Raw genomic sequence first — 21,893 nt, forward strand, 5'->3', positions numbered from 1 at the left:
CATTTTAATTTTAGTAACATTTTTTAATAAATACATGAGGTAATGAAAAAGCCATTGATAATCCAATCAACAAGATGATGACTAAAAATCTATCATCATAGCCAACTAAATTTTTTTTTCCCAACTATTGAGAACTAAAATGTTCTATATCAACATAAAGAGAGAACCTAAATGCATGAGTTTTTTCTCAAAATTTAAAATCTCAAACTAAAAAAATTGTTTCAAAGTTCTTAACAACTAGAAAGTTCTATTTCAAGAGAGACGATAAAGTATCCAAAATATGTGTTTTTTACACAAAATTCAAAACAACGAAGCCATTGATAGACCAATTGACAAGATAATGACTAAATATTGTCCATCATAGCCATCTTAAAAACAATGTCTTGCCAACTCTTGCCAACTAAAATATTTTAGAGAGAGAGAGAGAGAGAGAGAGAGTACCCAAAATACATAGGTTTTTTTAACAACATTCAAAATCTCAAACTAAAAAATTGTTTCAAAGTGGATCTTTTCTACTCTTTTTTCTTTGTCAAGGCTCAATTGCATAACTTATTGATACCAAAAGTTGATGTGTTGTTGTGCAATAGGAGAATTCATCACTTTTCTCCTTCCTCGGTCATAACTTCAACTACATCATCCATATATTTTGCACCAACTCCAATAACTCTATCCATCCCACACAAGATCTCAATGTCCTCCAATTGTCAATAACTTTGTTTTTATAAGCGCATGAAAAAAGAATCTAAAAAAGGTGAATGAAAACACAAAAACTACCAACAAAAAATTAATGCATAATATAAACAGGTATGTGAACAAATTATAACACACTTACACACATTTTATTGTACTTTTCATCCACACGTATATAAAAAACACTCAAACAACATAACTTAAACTACTCTCTCAAACACCCCTAAACAATGCATTCTCATCAAGACTGCTCTAAGATTCTTGTCCAGATATGTGAAGATAAACCATCTGAGTATACCCATTAAATACAGATGCCTCAAGTCCGGTCAAACCAAGACGCTGGAATAAGCGATACTGACCGTCTTCAACAATGGGACTGGGTACACGAGCTGGGTCATATCTTGTTTGATGAGTGAGAGAAGGTCCAGCCACAGGAGGGAGTTCCCAATAAACATCAAGAACTGATTCCAGAAAACGGCTGTTATGAAAGTGGTCTGCATAGGAGATTGGCTGATTGCTGTGGTTGAAGTCATCTCGCATGTACCCTCTAACACCCCACCACGCTTCATCTGGGCCACAAAGATGTTCTATATCGACTGCTTTCTGCCAGAATTTCCTCCTTTTCGATCTAATCCTAGCTTCGTCACTGTCTTTAAAACAGCTATGGCCACCTCCTAATTAACAAAATAACCAATTGACTATGAGTGCTTCTTGAGGCAGTAAGCCAGTACCCAAAAGCCCCAAACCAACTGAACAAAAATCCTATTGAAGAAAAACTCCACATGGGAAAACGCAAATACAACAGCCAAACCTATAATACAAGTCTGGCTACAATCTGATGGCTCAAATTATCAGAAGACTAGAAGATTCACATTTTTTGAAAATGAGATTCACTTTTTTCTTCTTAAAATCCTGTTGTACTTGAACAGAATATTGCTAGGTGTTGGGCAATAATGTGAGAGTTTTAAACACCTAAAATTAGATCATCCAAATTCTAAGACATAAATGCCAAAAAAAAATATAAATAAATAAATAATTAGGCCAGCTGAAATAAGACCAGATGGCTCATCAATTACCGATTAATACAGCCCCCAATAAAGGATCATGGCAGGGAATGACATTAATTATAGATATATCTTTAGCCTACCCAAATACTTAGGAAAAGATTTCATTTACTAAAATTTGGGGGTGCCAGCTAGAGTAAGACTGATGGATGCACTTGAACCTTCTTGGCAGAAAGGCATACCCAAAATTGTTTTCCATAAGCTCTTCAATTATAACACATGATTTCTCTACTACGTAAAACAAAATATTTACCAGTAAGCCATCAATACTGCAATCAACATGACAATCTCTCTCTCTTTTTTCTTACCAAAAAAAAGGGTTAAGTTCCATGGGCACCTGCGGGGTCTTGAACCCAAAACTTCATCCTCCTCCTTGCTCTTACAAGGGAAAGAGGTGCCACTCGAGCTAAAATAAACTTTTCAAAATAACAGAGAGACCAAAATTCTCAGTTAATTCAAGGCAAAATCAATGTACATATAAATGAAAGGTAAAAGAGAGAGAGCAAGCACCTCTTATATAAAATTGATCACATATCTGCCTTACAGAATAAATATCTCCGGTTCCAGTGTCATAGTTATCCTCAAAAACAAGATGTTGGAAGCCCGCTTTCAGAGCCTGCTTTATTCTGCTCATGAAGGCATACAAAAGGAAAAAATTTGGCAAAACAATCCCAACCTAGATCAATAATAAATGAAAGGAAAATGTTCCTTGAGAAATGGTGATAACCTTTTCAATTCATTCTGATGGTCATCGAAAAAAATTAGAACCCGACTGAGATCAGTTATCTCATGTTTCTTCATTACACTTCCCCAATCAACACTTCCAAAATCAACAAAGTCTTTTCCAGCAAAGTATGTGCAGTTTCCATCAACATAAGCAGGCCCCTTCTTCAGATATTTCTCAGGATGCCGTGGTGAAAGCGACACAATTGGTGTGTCTGGCATTGCTTGTCATAAAACCCAAGTTGAATGTCCCTTCAATACACCACTCTCAATCATCAAATCTGGCTTCAGCCATCGAGCAATGAACCTGTTGTGCAGATAGCACCCCAGGACTTAAATCAATAACAGTAAATAAGCGGAAATTAAATAACAAGCACACACAAAAAACGTACACAAGAATTTACGTGGTTCGGCAAACTGCCTACCTCCACGGAGACGACGAAGAAAATTCACTATAAAATTAGGGAGATACAATAGTGCACAATAACACTCTCAAGAAACCCAAATCCCAATACACCCTAACTCTCTCTCACCCACAAGACAAGAAAACACTATTCTTCTTCTTATGCGGCTGCTGCTAGGGTTTTAGGAATTACTCTTATTCTCTCTATATATTTTCATTCAACCCAAACCTAATATATATATATATTATAGGTCGGCTATTGCTAGGAATTATATTCCTAGTTGTATTCGGTTTCCTAATACTACTTGTATTTGATTTAGAAGACCAAATTTGGGCTTTGGCAATTCAAGCCACACGGCCCAGTTCAACAAATCTCCACCTTGGCTTGAATTGATCAAGCTACACGAGCAAACTCCTCCATCGCCTCCACCTTAGCCCTTTAGGGCTCACAAGCTGCAAACACCAATCAAGTCCAAGCAGTGCTTGAACTTGTCTGTGGGAACTGGCTTTGTTAACATATCAGAGGCATTCTCACTAGTGAGAATCTTCGACAAAGAAATATCACCAGACAAAACCCATTCTCTGATCTTGTGATACCGCACAGCAATATGCTTTGTTCTTGCACGATATACCTGATTCTTCGCCAAATGAATTGCACTCTGACTATCACAATGTAGCACCATGCTATCCTGCTTGAAACCAAGCTCATTAACCAGTCCACTAAGCCAAACGGCTTCTTTTCCTGCCTCTGTCATCGCCATATATTTTTCTTCTGTAGTGGATAAAGCAACTACATCTTGTAGTGTCGACTTCCAGCAAATTGGGCCACCAGCAAACCTAAACACATAGCCTGTTGTGGACTTTCTAGAATCAAGGTCCCCTGCATAGTCGAAATCCACATAACTCACAACTTCTGTACTAGCTCTCTGATCAAATAGGATACCGAAATCACGAGTGCCTGTAAGATATCGAAAGATCCACTTTACTGCATTCCAATGTTCTTTGCCTAGATCTGCCATATACCTACTAACCACACTGACTGCATGAGAAATATCAGGCCTTGTGCACACCATCAAATACATAAGACACCCAACTGCATTTGCATATGGCACTTTAGACATATACTCTGACTCCTCATCTGAACTTGGACACAACTGTGAGGATAGTTTAAAATGGGCAGAAAGCGGTGTACTAACAGGTTTTGCATCAAGCATACTAACCCTCTCTAACACCTTCTTAAGATATCCCTTCTGAGATAACCATAATTTACCAGCCCTTCTATCTCGGTGAATTTCTATCCCAAGAATCTTCTTGGCAGCTTCAAGATCCTTCATGTCAAATTCACTACTCAACAAAGACTTCAACTTCACAATTTCTTGCTTACTCTTTGCAGCTACTAACATGTCATCAACATATAGAGCAAGAAATATATAAGAGCCATTAGCAAGTACTCTTAAATAAACACAACAATCATACTCACAATGTATGTACCCATGTGTGACCATGAATGAATCAAACCGTTTATACCATTGCCTAGGAGACTGCTTCAAGCCATATAATGATCTCTTCAATAGACAAACATAATCTTCCTTGCCAAGTTCTTTGAAGCCTTCGGGCTGTTGCATGTAAATCTCTTCTTCTAAATCTCCATGGAGAAATGCAGTCTTCACTTCTAGCTGCTCTAACTCCATGTCATGCATTGTCACAAATCCTAGGATTACTCGAATTGAGGTGTGCTTCACAACTGGTGAAAAAATCTCATTATAATGAATTCCTTCTCTCTGTGAGTAACCCTTTACCACTAACCGTACCTTGAATTTTTCACCTTCCTTTTCTGACAATGCTACTTTCTTACGGAATATCCACTTGCAACCAATAGCCTTCTTTCCCTTGGGCAATTTCACTAATTCCCAAGTCTTATTCTTCTGTAGTGACTCCATCTCTTCTGACATTGCTACAAGCCATTTATCATTGTCTTTCCTATTTGTAGCCTCCTTCAAAGTGAATGGATCTCCACCGTTGGTTACGAGAGCAAAACTAACCATGTCTTCAAAGCCATATCTCTGTGGTGCTTTGTGAACCCGCTTCTCTCTACCTTTAGCAATTGAATAAGACTCTTCTTGTTGCTGCTGTGGATCAATCTCAACATCACCCTTATCATTAGGTGAACTATTCTCGTCAAGCTCCACCTTAATAGTTAATTTCTCCTGTGGACTATCATCACATGTCTCTGCTTCATTCTGTTTCAACATAAAGGCTTCATCAAATATGAAATCTCTGCTGGTCACCGTTTTCTTTGAGATTGGATCCCAAAGCCTGTAGCCTTTAACACCTTTTTCAAAACCAAGAAATACACATTTTCTTGACTTCAAATCCAATTTAGAACACTCTCCACTCTGCACATGCACATAAGCTGGACAACCAAAGAATTTTAGACTCGAATAATCAATTGGTTTACCTGACCAAACCTCTTCTGGAATCTTGAAATCAATGGCTAAAGATGGAGATCTATTAATAATGAAGCTTGCTGTGTTAACTGTCTCTGCCCAGAATACCTTAGGCAACCCTGCATTCAATCTCATGCATCTGGCTCTTTCTGCTAAGGTTCTGTTCATTCTCTCTACAACCCCATTCTGCTGTGGAGTTCCTTTAACTATGAAGTGACGAGTAATGCCTTCTAATTCACAAAATCTTATGAATTCTTTATCTCTATACTCTAGTCCATTATCTGTTCTAAGGTATTTTATTTTCCTGCCAGTCTGATTCTCAACCTGTGCTTTCCATCTTTTAAATATGCCAAACACATCAGACTTATGCTTCATAAAATAAATCCATACCTTTCTAGAGTAGTCATCAATGAAACTGACGAAATACTGAACACCGCTATGAGAAGAAACTGATACTGGACCCCAAACATCTGAATGAATGTAGTCAAGAACACCCTTACTTGTATGAGAGTCTATCTTAAAACTAACTCTATGCTGCTTCCCATACACACAATACTTGCAGAAGTCTAGCTTGCATGTCTTCACCCCTTTCAATAAATTTCTCTTGTGCAACTCTAACATACCACATTCACCAATATGGCCAAGTCGCATATGCCATAATTTTGTGTCGCCAGTGCTGGACTCCACCGGAGTGGTGACTGCAACTCTTCCTACAACTGTGTTCCCAATCAATCTGTAAAATGTGCTTATTTTCTGTCCCTTCATCACCATCAAAGCACCTTTGATAATCTTCATGATTCCACCCTTTGATGAGTATGAATAACCCAAATCATCCAACACTCCTAAGGAAATTAAATTCTTTCTAAGATCTGGAACATGTCTGACATTACTAAGAACTCTCACAACTCCATCACACATCTTGATCTTCACGGTACCAATCCCAATAACCGGGCATGTAGCATCATTACCCATTTGGACCATACCACCGTTGTACAGCTTATACGTGTCAAACCAATCTTTCTTTGGAGTCATATGATATGAGCATGCTGAATCTAAAACCCAAGATTCCAATAAAACATTGTTACTTGATGAGACTGAAAGTAAATCTGCACCAACTTCATTGTCATCTGATGTTTCCTTAGCAACACTAGCTGATTCTAGGGGCTTCTTTCCATTCTTATTCTCCTCTAAATGCTCTTTCAACTCTTTACACTGATTCTTATAGTGCCCTTTCTTGTGACAATAAAAGCACTCTACGTCTTTCTTTGCACGTGATTTAGACTGTGATATGTTCCTTTTGGAGTTCCGTCCTCTTGACCTGCTTCTACCTCTATTGCTTGACTCAGACTTTACAATAAGTCCATCAGCCTGAGAACCATTACCATCTTGCTTCATCTTTATATGTGACAAGAGAGCACTAGTTACCTCCTCGAGTACTATAGTCTCTTTCCCGTACATCAACGTAGTCACTAGATGATCAAAAGAAGTAGGAAGCGACGCTAATAAGAGTAACGCTTTATCTTCGTCCTCATAATTCACCCCAAAACTTGACAGTTGGGTGTTCAACATGTTAAACGTGTTGAGATGCTCCAACAGATCAAAACCCTCCTTCATATGCAAACTATACAGTTGCTTCTTCACATATAACTTGTTCGTCAGATTCTTTCTCATATAAAGACCTTCTAGTTTTTCCCAAACCTCCTTTGCGGTCTTTGCTTCTAGGATGTTGTGAATGACCTCATCACCTAGGTTAAGACGAATAGCGCTAGCTGCTTTCTCATCCATCTCTACCCATTCTACATCCTTCATCGTTTCCAGTTTCTTCTCCTTCCCAAGCAAGGCCTTGTGAACTCCTTGTTGAATTAGGAGATCCTTCATCCGCCTTTGCCAAAGAGAAAAATTTCCCTTACCACAAAACTTCTCTACATCATACTTTGTGCTTGACATCTTTACTGTATTCAAAGGATTGAATCCTATCCTGGCTCTGATACCACTTGTTGTGCAGATAGCACCCCAGGACTTAAATCAATAACAGTAAATAAGCGGAAATTAAATAACAAGCACACACAAAAAACACAAGAATTTACGTGGTTCGGCAAACTGCCTACCTCCACGGAGACGACGGAGAAATTTTACTATAAAATTAGGGAGATACAATAGTGCACAATAACACTCTCAAGAAACCCAAATCCCAATACACCCTAACTCTCTCTCACCCACAAGACAAGAAAACACTATTCTTCTTCTTATGCGGCTGCTGCTAGGGTTTTAGGAATTACTCTTATTCTCTCTATATATTTTCATTCAACCCAAACCTAATATATATATATTATAGGTCGGCTATTGCTAGGAATTATATTCCTAGTTGTATTCGATTTCCTAATACTACTTGTATTTGATTTAGAAGACCAAATTTGGGCTTTGGCAATTCAAGCCACACGGCCCAGTTCAACAGAACCAAAGCCCAAAACTGTGGTCAAAACCCATCCCATACGTATTGTTTTTAATTGGCCGAGTTTCATAGATAGGTACAAACTCTTCCAAGCCTTTGATTAAATCCTTAGATGTCCATTCGACCGTTTTTCCATGTTTCGATCTGCCTTTTGCCAAAAATAAGAACATAAGAATCAAAAAATTATTGGAAAATAAAACTTAATGACTTCACATTCAAACCAAGGATTTCAAACTGAACATAAGGATTCAAATCCCCTCATGTTCATCTTATAAAACTCGTGTTAATGAAATCTCAGCCATAACCAATTAAATGTATTGCCATAATCTTACAGAACTATAGCACTGGGACCAATTTGCACTCAGGTTGGTATCATTTTGTACCAGCAGGATCACAAGTTCACAGTCAATAACAACTTATGGTTGAAATTTCACCAACACAAGGCATGCTTTACCGCCATGAAAATGACAGAATCTATATTCCTGTACTCTATATTGTCTCTGGGAGTGTATGAAATGTAAGGGAAAGGAATGGAACTGAATTGTAGACCCCACCATTCCATTGTATGATAATAGACATTCCCATCAATTAAGTAGGGGAAATAAATAATAAATAACTCTTTTGCTCTTATTTGAAATGCCTCTGAATAAAAAAAAAAAAAAAAATATATATATATATATATATATATATATATATTGTAGGGACACGATTTGCGTTAAACCGCAGTTGGGTTGGGTTCGCACGTAAGTGGGCCCATACAATATCATTTGTAGAGAGTGGGATCGAAAGGCTAAGTCGTGATTGCTCGGCGATTGTTTTGTTTAGTTGTTCCTGCATGGTTTAGGGGTATTCACCCTTTTGAGTCCTTTCTTCCGGAGATAACGGACCCCCCCCCCCACTCATTAGGTTACATACTTTTCTTTTATATTAGCATGCATTCGATTTCCTTTGTCCACGTGTAGGGTCGACCTTTCCAAGACTGATACTTGTCCCATCAGTTTCAGACCCGAGTTGTTGGGAGTGGCTGATAAAGTTAAAGAACACGACTCTGTGAGGCGCAAAGCTCTGTCTGGGGTAGGTAGTAAGGGCAGCCTTTTTTAGATATTTCAGATTTCTTTCCAGATTACCCCTATGCCGCTTTTGCCCCTTTTCTTAGTGAAGCTTTGGGCCAGCCGAGGGCTGCACTGACCTCGGCGGCTTCTCTGGGCCCATTGGTGCTTTTGCGCCATTGAGTTTGGACTACTACCTTCTTCGGTTTGGGCCTTAAGGCTTCCGGTGAACAGGTGGGCCTGGCCCATCTATTGTCGGGCCCCACAATAGCCCCTCAAAACCCTGCTGTCCGACCCCTTGGTTGGATAGGGGGGTTTTGATAACTCCGAGCATTTACTACGGCTCATTAAATTCGACTCCTTCCTGGCGTTGGCAATTCTCCGAATGCCCAGGAAACGCTCCGATCTACGAGATATCCTTCCTGATTTAGCCTTGGTACGCTCTGTCCGTTTGGCTACCCAAAGTAGGTCTTTAATGTTTTCCTTTTACGAGACCTATCAGAATTCGACGGTTACTGATGATGTGGGGGAGCGGAACAGGGGCACTCTTGTTGGCAGATTTCCTTGATGATCTGAACACATTTAATGCCATCCTCTTCGTCCCTTCTATAAAGAGGGTGGACATGAGTTGTTTCTTCCGTATGTGAATCCCTTAATCCCTTAGAAAACTAAAGTTCTTAGATTCCTCCCAGAATTTACATTTACCCTCTGATTATACCTCGACCCGTAATACGTTGGCCACAGTCATTGGTGATGGAGGAACCTTTTCTCTCCCAGAAATACCTTATTCCGATCAAGCTCGAGATGGCTCAGTCGGGGCAAGGATGGCGGAGACTCAAAATTTGTCTCGCCTTCCTTTCAGCCAAAATCCGAAGCAGGAGCTCGTCACGTCGCACCTTCGGCGTGACTGAGCCGAGGACACACAGCATCATCACCACCCGCTCTCTGATGAGCATATCTAATGTGGCACCGGTGTGCTAGGAGTCAGGGCTGAGGCGGGGACTGAATGCCCCTGCTTCTTCCTCTCTTCGTTCACTGGCGCCACCCTCTACTTTTCTTTCTTCTTCTTTCCCCTTCTTTTCATTTCTTTCCTCTTCTTCTCCTCCTTCTCTTGCTCATGTCCTCCATCTTCCTCATTCATCTCCTCCATCTTCCAATTCTTCTTCCTTGTCCTTCATCTTTTCTAGGGAAAGTTCTTCCCTCAATATGAGTAATACTGAGTCAGAGATCGGGGAGGCTTTGAAGATGAGTCCAAAAGACACTTGAATGTTTACTTATCTATATTGTAGTTGTTATTGTTGCTTTGGCAGTTTACCTTTTGTATAGGCTTGTTTAAGCCCTTCATTGTATGTTGTAACAATTTTCTATATTAATAAAAGTTGTTGTTTATTTATTTCGCATGTTCTATTTTTATATTTTATAAGTTTATAAACGCTGCTCGGCGCGATAATATATAGCATTTGAATCAATGACAAACAACGTTAAAATATTTAATAATAAGAAGATGCCACCACAACTTTAATAAAATTGTTATTCGACATAACAATCCAACCAATGAGGAACGCGACTTACCTTAAAATTAGCCGAGATGAGGACTAGGTGCTCGATAAGGTGTAAGGAGTAGTTATCCGAGGACATGTCACCTTCCAAATGAACAGTTTCCTTGGGCTAACAATCATCGGGTCTCTTCGTCATCTTCTTAGCATATTGGCCTTGACCTTTTCTAGTATTTGAGCCGAGGAACTTCTCCCTCCGAGCAGTTGATTTTCCAAAAAGCCTGAGTCCGAGGACTTCGCAAAGCCTGGGTTTTGTTTTAGACTTATGCTTTTTCAGTACTTGGTTTCCCATAGACTTGAGTCCGAGGACCATACAAGTCCTAGGTTCTGTCCAAGACTCTTTGAGTTCAAATTCTCCCTTTCGTCAGGCATTTCACGAGGCGCCGAGCATGGGTTGTCCTCGGCAATGGCTATTTCTCGGCGTGGGCCGCAGTCCTTGGACCCTTATGCAGAGCGGGCCTGGGCCGCGGATTCACTTAGCCCACGAATTAGGAGATATTTCTGCAACCTCTGGCCACGCAGTGCTGTCTGACGTCACCATGATCGAGGTGCGCCTTTTCGAGGCTTCTTTAATCTTGGGGTGGCAGTTGACGTTGGAAGTCGGGCCAGACCTTTTTGTCTGTAGCGATCCTTGGGACGCCGCGTGAGTTGATTGCCATCACCTTGTCTTTTCAAGTAAATAGGAAGGGGAGAGAGTTGCTTTATATACGCCATAATCTTTTAGTTTTCTCCCACATCATAACTCCCATATCCGGAGCTCTCCTTCCTTAGCACAACATGTTTAAGGCAAGGGTTGGGAAGAAAGAAATCTCTCCGCCGCAGAAGCACCGTGTCCTCATGAGACTAATAATAGTAAGGTATAGGCACAGGAAGCATAAGTTCAGGAGAATACTCCACTTCGACCGAGGGGGAAAGGATGTCTCTCCCTCTTTTAGTCAAAATCCGAAGCAGGTTCTGTTCATGCCAGAATCTTGGTATGTCAGAAGAAAGATTTTCCGCCATCAGCGCCTCTGCTTTGCGGCAGGCGTATATTTAGAGAAAGCCCCACGATCTCCAACTCCCTGCACCTTTCCTTCAACGGTGTCAGGTCCAAGTTGGGTTTCTTTTGCTGTTTAAGTTGTGGGCATGAGAAAGCATTGAGGAAGAACAAAGTCTTGGAGCTGTAGCCAACTTCTCCTCTGACCCACCTCCTCAGCTTCATTTTTCTCTCTTGTATTTTCCTTTCTTTTCGGCTATGTAATGGGCTTCGACACAAACTGATTCCAGCTTTTCATTGTATACTGTACTATTTCTTTGTTTTGGTGATAATGAAAATTTCTTTAATTGTTTTGGATACTGTTCGTTTGACTACACTACTTTATGAATGAGTGTGCCCCATGTGTGTGTTTCTTTTAGGATATTTAGAGCAAAATAGCTTGAAACATAATCTAACTAACTCCAATTTATCAATACTACCAGGCAGAATATTAATAACTCATAGTAAGTTAAACTTAGGAGACTAACCGAGATGACGGTTGAACGTTCTGTAATAAGCATGGGAGTATTGTCTGAGGACGACAAACTTTAAATAATTCATCCAAGGGCACGTCCGAGCATTGCATGACTTCGGTTATGGTTTTGGAAACACGTTACTCCATTCCATACTGGTCCCTTTAGTGTTGAGGATCCGAGGGCAAACTAGATAGTCCATGTAACACAGCCTTTCCTTTTAAGTAGTTGGTTTCCCCAGAGGCTTGGGTCCGAGGACCATACAAGGCCTTGGTTCTGTCCAAAACTTGTGTTCTTGTTGTAAGTAGTTGGTTTCCCCAGAGGCTTGGGTCCGAGGACCATGCAAGGCCTTGGTTCTGTCCAAAACTTGTGTTCTTGTTGTAAGTAGTTGGTTTCCCCAGAGGCTTGGGTCCGAGGACCATGCAAGGCCTTGGTTCTGTCCAAAACTTGTGTTCTTGTTGTAAGTAGTTGGTTTCCCCAGAAGCTTGGGTTCAAGGACCATGCAAGGCCTTGGTTCTGTCCAAAACTTGCATGCTTCTTTTTAAGTAGTTGGTTTCCCCAGAGGCTTGGGTCCGAGGACCATGCAAGGCCTTGGTTCTGTCCAAAACTTGGATGCTTCTTTTTAAGTAGTTGGTTTCCCCAGAGGCTTGGGTCCGAGGACCATGCAAGGCCTTGGTTCTGTCCAAAACTTGCATGCTTCTTTTTAAGTAGTTGGTTTCCCCAGAGGCTTGGGTCCGAGGACCATGCAAAGCCTTGGTTCTGTCCAAAACTTGTAAGCTTCTTTCTAAGTAGTTGGTTTCCCCAGAGGCTTGGGTCCGAGGACCATGCAAGGCCTTGGTTCTGTCCAAAACTTGTAAGCTTCTTTCTAAGTAGTTGGTTTCCCCAGAGGCTTGGGTCCGAGGACCATGCAAGGCCTTGGTTCTGTCCAAAACTTGTAAGCTTCTTTCTAAGTAGTTGGTTTCCCCAGAGGCTTGGGTCCGAGGACCATGCAAGGCCTTGGTTCTGTCCAAAACTTGTAAGCTTCTTTTTAAGTAGTTGGTTTCCCCAGAGGCTTGGGTCCGAGGACCATACAAGGCCTTGGTTCTGTCCAAAACTTGTAGGCTTCTTTTTAAGTAGTTGGTTTCCCCAGAGGCTTGGGTCCGAGGACCATACAAGGCCTTGGTTCTGTCCAAAACTTGTAGGCTTCTTTTTAAGTAGTTGGTTTCCCCAGAGGCTTGGGTCCGAGGACCATGCAAGGCCTTGGTTCTGTCCAAAACTTGTAAGCTTCTTTCTAAGTAGTTGGTTTCCCCAGAGGCTTGGGTCCGAGGACCGTGCCAGGCCTTGGTTCTGTCCAAAACTTGTAAGCTTCTTTTTAAGTAGTTGGTTTCCCCAGAGGCTTGGGTCCGAGGACCATACAAGGCCTTGGTTCTGTCCAAAACTTGTAGGCTTCTTTTTAAGTAGTTGGTTTCCCCAGAGGCTTGGGTCCGAGGACCATGCAAGGCCTTGGTTCTGTCCAAAACTTGCATGCTTCTTTTTAAGTAGTTGGTTTCCCCAGAGGCTTGGGTCTGAGGACCATGCAAGGCCTTGGTTCTGTCCAAAACTTGGATGCTTTTTTTTAAGTAGTTGGTTTCCCCAGAGGCTTGGGTCCGAGGACCATGCAAGGCCTTGGTTCTGTCCAAAACTTGTAAGCTTCTTTTTAAGTAGTTGGTTTCCCCAGAGGCTTGGGTCCGAGGACCATACAAGACCTTGGTTCTGTCCAAAACTTGTAGGCTTCTTTTTAAGTAGTTGGTTTCCCCAGAGGCTTGGGTCCAAGGACCATACAAGGCCTTGGTTCTGTCCAAAACTTGTAGGCTTCTTTTTAAGTAGTTGGTTTCCCCAGAGGCTTGGGTCCGAGGACCATACAAGGCCTTGGTTCTGTCCAAAACTTGCAGGCTTCTTTACTTGCTTATCTTCCGAAGATTTAGCTCCTCGAATAAGGTGGGGGAAGCTGGCCTGATGTTTGAAGCCCCTAGGCTTGCCCATGTCGATGACACCGTGGAACGTAGCCCCTAGTGGGAGCCTATGTTGGAGTAGCAACAACGTGTCGCCGGTGATACAGGCATCCTCGTAGTCCCTTGTTCGACAGAAACTCGACTTCGCCACCGCTCGAGCTAACACGCAAGCCTTCCCACAGACGGCGCCAATTGTAGGGACACGATTTGCGTTAAACCGCAGTTGGGTTGGGTTCGCACGTAAGTGGGCCCATACAATATCATTTGTAGAGAGTGGGATCGAAAGGCTAAGTCGTGATTGCTCGGCGGTCGTTTTGTTTAGTTGTTCCTGCATGGTTTAGGGGTATTCACCCTTTTGAGTCCTTTCTTCCGGAGATAACGGACCCCCCCCCCACTCATTAGGTTACGTACTTTTCTTTTATATTAGCATGCGTTCGATTTCCTTCGTCCACGTGTAGGGTCGACCTTTCCAAGACTGATACTTGTCCCATCAGTTTCAGACCCGAGTTGTTGGGAGTGGCTGATAAAGTTAAAGAACACGACTCTGTGAGGCGCAAAGCTCTGTCTGGGGTAGGTAGTAAGGGCAGCCTTTTTTAGATATTTCAGATTTCTTTCCAGATTACCCCTATGCCGCTTTTGCCCCTTTTCTTAGTGAAGCTTTGGGCCAGCCGAGGGCTGCACTGACCTCGGCGGCTTCTCTGGGCCCATTGGTGCTTTTGCGCCATTGAGTTTGGACTACTACCTTCTTCGGTTTGGGCCTTAAGGCTTCCGGTGAATAGGTGGGCCTAGCCCATCTATTGTCGAGCCCCACATATATATATATATATATATATATATATATATTTTGGATGGGGAACAAAGATTCATTGCCACAAGAAATTGAAGTACAATAGGAAAGACAAAAGAAGAAAAGAGACCTCCAACTACTAACCTGCTAGTGCAGGAACAGCAAACAAAGAAGGCCCCTTCCAAACCTAAAAAGCTTATACACACCAGCCAGCTAAAAACTTATATACTATCCTGTTGAACCCAAAACACGTGACATCTCACTAGAACCCAAAACACTAAAATCCTGCCCTACTGCTTCACTCATTATTTGCTCTGTAGATCCACTGAAGACTTGTACGTCACCAGCAAGCTGTCCATCCGCACATGTGGTGTTATCGCTTCCCCAGGTATCACCTTTCTCCAAGCTTTGTTTCCCGCCTTCAAGACCTGAACCCTCAAAACATGCCTAAGCAAAACCAATCGCCGGCCAGGTCTTTTGCTACATTTCTAACTCATCGGAAACCACTTGGATCGTGTCCTTGCTCGAGTTCCTTTCTTTGGCTGCCACTTTTGCGGTCCACCCAACCCTTAACCAGTCCCTATATTGATGGCAAGCACTTTGCCAGACATCAGATGTTGGGCAATGTTTTTTATCATGCCCAAGCTTCCCACAAATGAAGCAAACAGTCGGTAGCTTTTCATATTTGAACGTAATCCATAGTCGTTCACCATCAAAGATTGCAATATAAGCTCCCCTTCTTAGTGGCTTATCAATCTCCAACTCCAAATGGACTCTCATGAATTTTGCCTGATCAGATTGCCATGAACGCCTATCGACTTCAATAAATTTACCTAACTTGCTACCAATTTCTTCCCCAACTTCCTGTGACATATGATCAAAAGGAAGACCCCAAATTTGGACCCAAAAGGAAGAATGGGTGAAAGAAATATTTGTGGAAGTCAGCCCTTTTTTCCATCTATAGAGTAAGAGGAGGTTGTTATCAAAGCTCCAAGGCCCACACTTCTCAACCCACTCCAATTGATGCTTTGAGCTAAACTTGAATTGGAGTATATTATTTCCAACTTCCACAATTCTCATGTCTGAACCCATTTTCCATGCTGATCTAAGGGTGTTCTTCAGAGCACGTTGGTTCTGTTGCCGATCAGAGAGAAGCCGCCCAAAAAGACTTAGAGAACATTCTTCAAAGACGCCTGAGCAGTGTGTGACAGTGATAAGAATAGCTTCTTCTTATCCTTTTGTGAGTTGCATGTTCTGTAAGCTAGAGAGAATACTTAGATCCATATCCAAAAATTATTGGCTCTTGCCTAAAGAGAACAAAAGAGTAACTATACAACCCCTAAAACGGAAGGTTAGGGATAGAGCAACTCGTATTCAAACGAAAGGAAATAAACTCCTACTAGGGAGAGAGAAAAAGACTTTCCTACGAATAAAATATAAGTGGTATAATATAGTAAACTTACAATACATCTTTCATTTCCTTTCCATTTCTTCTTTTATAAACTCCTAAAAAGAAAATCCTCTCAGCCAAGGTTCAAATCCCCCTCCCCCTATTGTACATTGCATCTTAAATTCACTCCATCCTTAGTATTTCTTTCTTTTTATAAACCAACTTCTAAATCTGACTTCCATTGTTTTACTTGGACCCCATTAAAGACCATAAATTTCCACAAGGTTCAGCAATTTCCTAAAATAAGCAACACAAAAGAAAACCCATCTCCCCCATTAATTATTTCCTTCACTTATGTTTCTTAAGCAACCAACCAAAGTCTTTTAACTTATCAAAGTTAAACATTTCTTGCTGGGAACCTTGTATCTCAACTAGTTGGCATCTCCAGGTGTTTCCAGTAGAGACATCCAGGATTCAAATCCTCTCTCCCTATTGTTGCAATTATTTTTTTTATTTTTTTTAAATTAAACATTTCTCACTTCCTTAACAACCCCAAAACACCAAATCTAGACATCCCAAATTCTATTCCATTTCCTCCAAAATTCCAGTACATTTTCTCAGCAACCAAACATAGTCCCCAATTAGTAATACTCTAGATCCTAAACAAACATTCACAACCCATATTCTAACGCTCTGTTTGTTTTAATGTAAAATATTTTCAGAAAAATATTTTCCTATTTTACTGTGTTTGTTTTGCAGTAAAATATTTAGTCAAAAGTAAAATACTTTCAATCAACCAAATAAACTAGGCAAATTTATGTAAAATATTTTACACTTAAAATTTTGGTAAAACATTTTACATTTTCTTTCAAGCTCTCATCCCGATACTTCACTCCCCAGTCCCTCTCATGCTCTTTCCCTTCTCACTCTCAAGTTCTCCCTCCCCACAAACCAAAGCCACCTAGCCATTCTCAGTTTTGTCGGCGCCATTCATCTCCGACAGCTCTCATCACCGGCTCCACCTCTGCCATTGTCACTTGACTCGCCTCCACACCTCCACACACCGAGTTTGGTTCAACCACTCAAACCCATCGACTCTTTTTTCGATCTGACCATACACCAACTCTTACTCCACCGATTCTCTTACCACCATCACACCAGCTCTACCTCCACCTTCATCAACTCAACCACCGGTTCTCAGGTCTTTTTTTTTTTTTTTTTTTTTAACCACCACATGGGTTTATTGATTCGGGCTTTTTGGCTAGTTTCATGGGTTGTGGTGGGTGGCTGGGTATTTGAGTTGCAGTGGATGGTTGCGTTTTTGGGTGGCTGAGATGTTTGTAGGTCCGTTGATGGCTGAGTTTTTGGGTGGTTGGAATGGTTTGTGGGCGATGGTGAGGACTGGGTTTATGGGTTATGGTGGGTGGTTGGCCGGCTTTGGTCTCTCTTTTTTTGTTTTTCATTTTCCAATTTGTGGATTTGAGTGGTCAGTGGAGTGTTGGGGTGGTGGTGGGTGGGTTTGTGCCGATCTAGTGGTGACTTGAGTGGTGGAGTGGTGGTGCTTTGGTTTTGTGAGATTGTTTTTTTTTTTTTTTTTTTTTTTTAGCTAAAACGATAGAAAGTTTTTATTTAACTGAAGAAATTATATGTAAAACTAGTAACTAACAACCATATGGAGTGTTGTCCCCAAAGAAAGCACCGAAATACAATGGAAAACCCAACCCCAGAAACATTATACTCAGCCTGTTCAAACTTCAAACCTGTGTAGCCATTAGTTGTTGATATTTGTAAAAATAAAAAATAAAAAATAAAATAAACCACTGACACCCTCAAGGAATGTCTTTGGGTGGACTTGGACTTGGACTTGGACTTGCTCAAAATTGTTTTGTGAGATTGTTAAAAAAATTTTAAAATATACATTTTTTTGCATTTTCAAGGAACACAAACCAAACACGATAAAATAAAAATATTTTCAATAAAATATTTTACATTGAAATAAACGGAACTTAAATCCATCAATGCCTCACTATACACCAAAACTAAAATATACAAACTTTAGTAATAGCAATTATAAAATCAATTACATTTTACAACTAAAATCAAAAATTGAATCGGATCCGGGTATTGAAAAAAGAGCAGGGGCTTACACCAAGGGACGCCGAGAAATCCGAAATCGGATTTGAGCCCATCCAACCCGAAGAATCCGGAGCGGGTAAGCGGGTCGTAACTGGAGACACAGACGAAGGAGCGAGAGTGGAAAAGGTACAAGGAGAGAATGGAGAGGAAAGCGAGGGAGAGGAAGATGAGGCAGAGCCCGAAAGGCCCCATCCGGGTCAAGTAGTTCGCAGCAGCCTGGGTCGCAATTCGGATCTGCTGGTGCTGTTGCTTCTTGGCCTTCTCGTCGTAGTCGGCGGCGTCCGCCGTCGCTTCGTCGTTGAAGTTTTCGAACTCAACCGATGACGTGGCGTCGCTGTGAGGCAAAACGGCACGGTGCACAGAGAGAACTCGCTCCAGCATTTTCGTGGGCATTGATTTTTTTTTTTTTTTTTGGCTTCGGTTTTGGGTGAGAGTTTGTGGGAGTTGTGAAATTGTGTGAGGGTGTAATGTGAAGGGGAGAGATAAGGAACTCAAAAGAAAACAAGAAGTAATGTCATGTTTGTCTCTTTCTCTGGTAGTCCTTTTTCACAGGTTCATGCGGTCTAGAATGATTTACGTGGTCGTAGCACTATGGAGCTTGAATTGTTGTTTTTTAAGTTGGGCCTGCTAATTCAACATCTTGTTTTTGAGGATAACTATGACACTGGAACCGGAGATATTTATTCTGTAAGGCAGATATGTGATCAATTTTATATAAGAGGTGCTTGCTCTCTCTCTCTTTTACCTTTCATTTATATGTACATTGATTTTGCCTTGAATTAACTGAGAATTCTGGTCTCTCTGTTATTTTGAAAAGTTTATTTTAGCTCAAGTGGCACCTCTTTCCCTTGTAAGAGCAAGGAGGAGGATGAAGTTTTGGGTTCAAGACCCCGCAGGTGCCCATGTAACTTACCCTTTTTTTTTTGGTAAGAAAAAAAGGAGAGAGATTGTCATGTTGATTGCAGTATTGATGGCTTACTGGTAAATATGTTGTTTTACATAGTAGAGAAATCATGTGTTATAATTGAAGAGCTTATGGAAAACAATTTTGGGTATGCCTTTCTGCCAAGAAGGTTCAAGTGCATCCATCAGTCTTATTCACCATTTGACTCCGTTAAAGCTTAAAGTTAAAAATAGGTAGAACTGTTTTTTTTTTTTTTTTTGAAAGGGATATGGTATGGAATTAAACCATAACAAAGAGTCATACAGAAACTACCTGCAAAGCAGGATAGAAACTCAAGTTACATCATATCAGCTAGAAATAAAAGAAGTTACACAAGGAGGCGTGACTCCAATCCAGAGGTGCTGAGATCTAGATCTTCTAGTGAATTGAGCAAGCTCATGAGCAATGGAGTTGAAGTTTCTGCTTAAATGTTTGAAGATGCAGGTCTCAAAAGATTCACTAACTTGAAGAATACCCTGCACAATGTGCCCATAGTTGCTGCCTGTGGCCTTATCTTGGACTACTTGAATGGCGTTCTGCGAATCTGATTCAATTATGATCCTGGATAGCTGAAGCTCCTGAGCCAAAAGAACACCATGCTCCAGAGCCATTACTTCCGAAAGTTCAACAGTAAAGCAAGCTTGAAGAGGCTTGCTAAGAGCAGCTACAACTTTGCCAAAGCTATCTCTAATGACAACACCGATGCTAGAAAGAGTTTTCCAGGTCAGAAGACGCCCCATCTACATTTATTTTATGAAAGCCGTGGGGGGGAGGAACCCAGCAAGTTGGGGCAGCCCTTGGGAGACTGAAGTCCCACAATGCCGAGCATACATAGTCTTCAACATTGCTCTTCGCCAGAAGCCACACCTGATTGGGAGGGAGCCCACAACCCTCGTGAACAACCTTGTTTCTATTGTACCAGATGGCCCAAGCAATAGTGAAGAAAAGCTCTGAGTCTCGGGGTGTTGCATGGGAGAGTATGAAGATAGTAAAGTCAAGGAAAGAGTTTTTAATACCATGGATACTCAGCGGATTCTCCAGCCAAAAATTCCAAACCGAGGATGAAGAAGTGCAACCGAGGAGAGCATGGTCAAGATTTTCAGCTTCATTTTTACAAACCGGGCAGGTCTTCAAATGGGAAATCCCTCTCTGGTTTATGGCTTCCATTGTAGGAAGGCCATTGATACAAGCCCTCCAAGAAAAGATCTTAATTTTAGGTGGAAGATTTAGATGCCAAAGCTTCCTCCAAATCAGTTTGCACGGGTCTCCGGTTGAACATTCTTCACTCCTATTTGAATCCAGCATGTTGTAAGCTAGATGGTAGGCACTTTTTACAGTGAATTTCCCACGGCTATTTCCAATCCAAATGATTTTGTCTTCAGGAAGGTCATGACTTAAGGGAATCTTTAGGATTGTTTCCGCTTCAAAAGGAAGGAAGGCAGCCCTTATTGTGCTCACTCTCCACCACCTTGTCATTGGATCAATTAGAGAGGAGACCATTGGGAATTGAGGGATATTGCTTGGAGGTGAAATGACTTTGTAGGTAGATGGTGTTGGCAGCCATTTGTCATCCCATATGTGAATTAGCTTCCCATTCCCCACTCTCCACCAAGTTCCCTTCCTTATAACTTCAAGACTACTGTGGATGCTTCTCCAAGAGTATGATGAGGAGTTTCCTATGGTTGCATTTAGGATGTCCCCGGTGGGAAAATACCTAGCCTTGAGAACCCTTGCCACAAGAGTGTTAGGATTTTGGAGAATACGCCAAAATTGCTTAGCTAGCAAAGCTTTGTTTAAAGCTTGCAAATTCCTGAAGCCCATACCTCCACTAGCCTTTTGTTTGCACATGGTTTTCCAACTGACCCAACACATTTTAGTTTCTTGCTACCGTTGGCCCCACCAGAAGTTCCTCATCATACTTTCAATTTCCTCGCATAGGCTTTGGGGGAGAAGGAAGCACCCCATGGTGTATGTAGGTATTGCTTGGGCAACCGCTTTAATGAGAATTTCTTTCCCACCCATGGATAGGAGTTTGCCTTTCCATCCAGCAAGTTTCTGCCCAATTCTCTCCTTCAGAATAGCAAATACCTGTGTCTTTGATCTCCCAATAAAGGATGGGAGGCCCAAATACTTTGTATGTCTAGTATCTTGCATTGGGCCAAGGTTAGCCAAAATCTCTTCCTTGGCTTCTTGAGATGTATTGGGATTGAAAAAGATCGAGGACTTATCTGTGTTGATTTTCTGCCCCGAGGCAGTCTCATATTTCTGAAGGATGTGCTTCAGCACCCGGCTTTCCTCCACACTAGCTTTGCAGAAGAGGATACTGTCATCCGCAAAGAGAAGGTGAGTGACTCTTGGGCAACCCCTACAAATGGATATGCCTGTTAACAGCTGGTCCCAAACAGCCCTATTAATGAGTGCAGAAAGTCCCTCAATACAAATGAGAAAGAGAGTTGGAGAGAGGGGGTCCCCTTGCCGAAGCCCCCGGGTGGGAGTGATATTTCCACAAGCAGTCCCATTTATAAGGACTGAATATGAGACTGAAGCAATGCACCTCATAACAAGATCAATCCATTTTGAACTAAACCCCAATTTCTCCATGACCCCTTTTACGAAGCATCATTCAATCCTGTCAAAAACTTTACTCATATCTAGTTTTGCAGCCATATAGCCAACTCCCCTTGCATTTTTGTGATTTAGGTAGTGCATCAATTCTAAAGCCACAAGGACATTATCAGTAATTAACCTGTCTGGAATAAAAGCACTTTGATTCTCTGAAATAATATGAGGGAAAA

The 21,893-nt window shown here is 41.4% G+C and overlaps 1 pseudogene; it reads right to left on the minus strand.

Annotated features, from left to right (window-relative positions):
- Positions 1–771: 771 nt before the first annotated feature.
- Positions 772–18,845, minus strand: LOC126706440 (uncharacterized; annotated as a pseudogene).
- Positions 18,846–21,893: the final 3,048 nt, after the last annotated feature.

The sequence above is a fragment of the Quercus robur genome, chromosome 11 (genome assembly GCF_932294415.1).
Source record: "Quercus robur chromosome 11, dhQueRobu3.1, whole genome shotgun sequence".
Lineage (NCBI taxonomy): Eukaryota > Viridiplantae > Streptophyta > Magnoliopsida > Fagales > Fagaceae > Quercus > Quercus robur.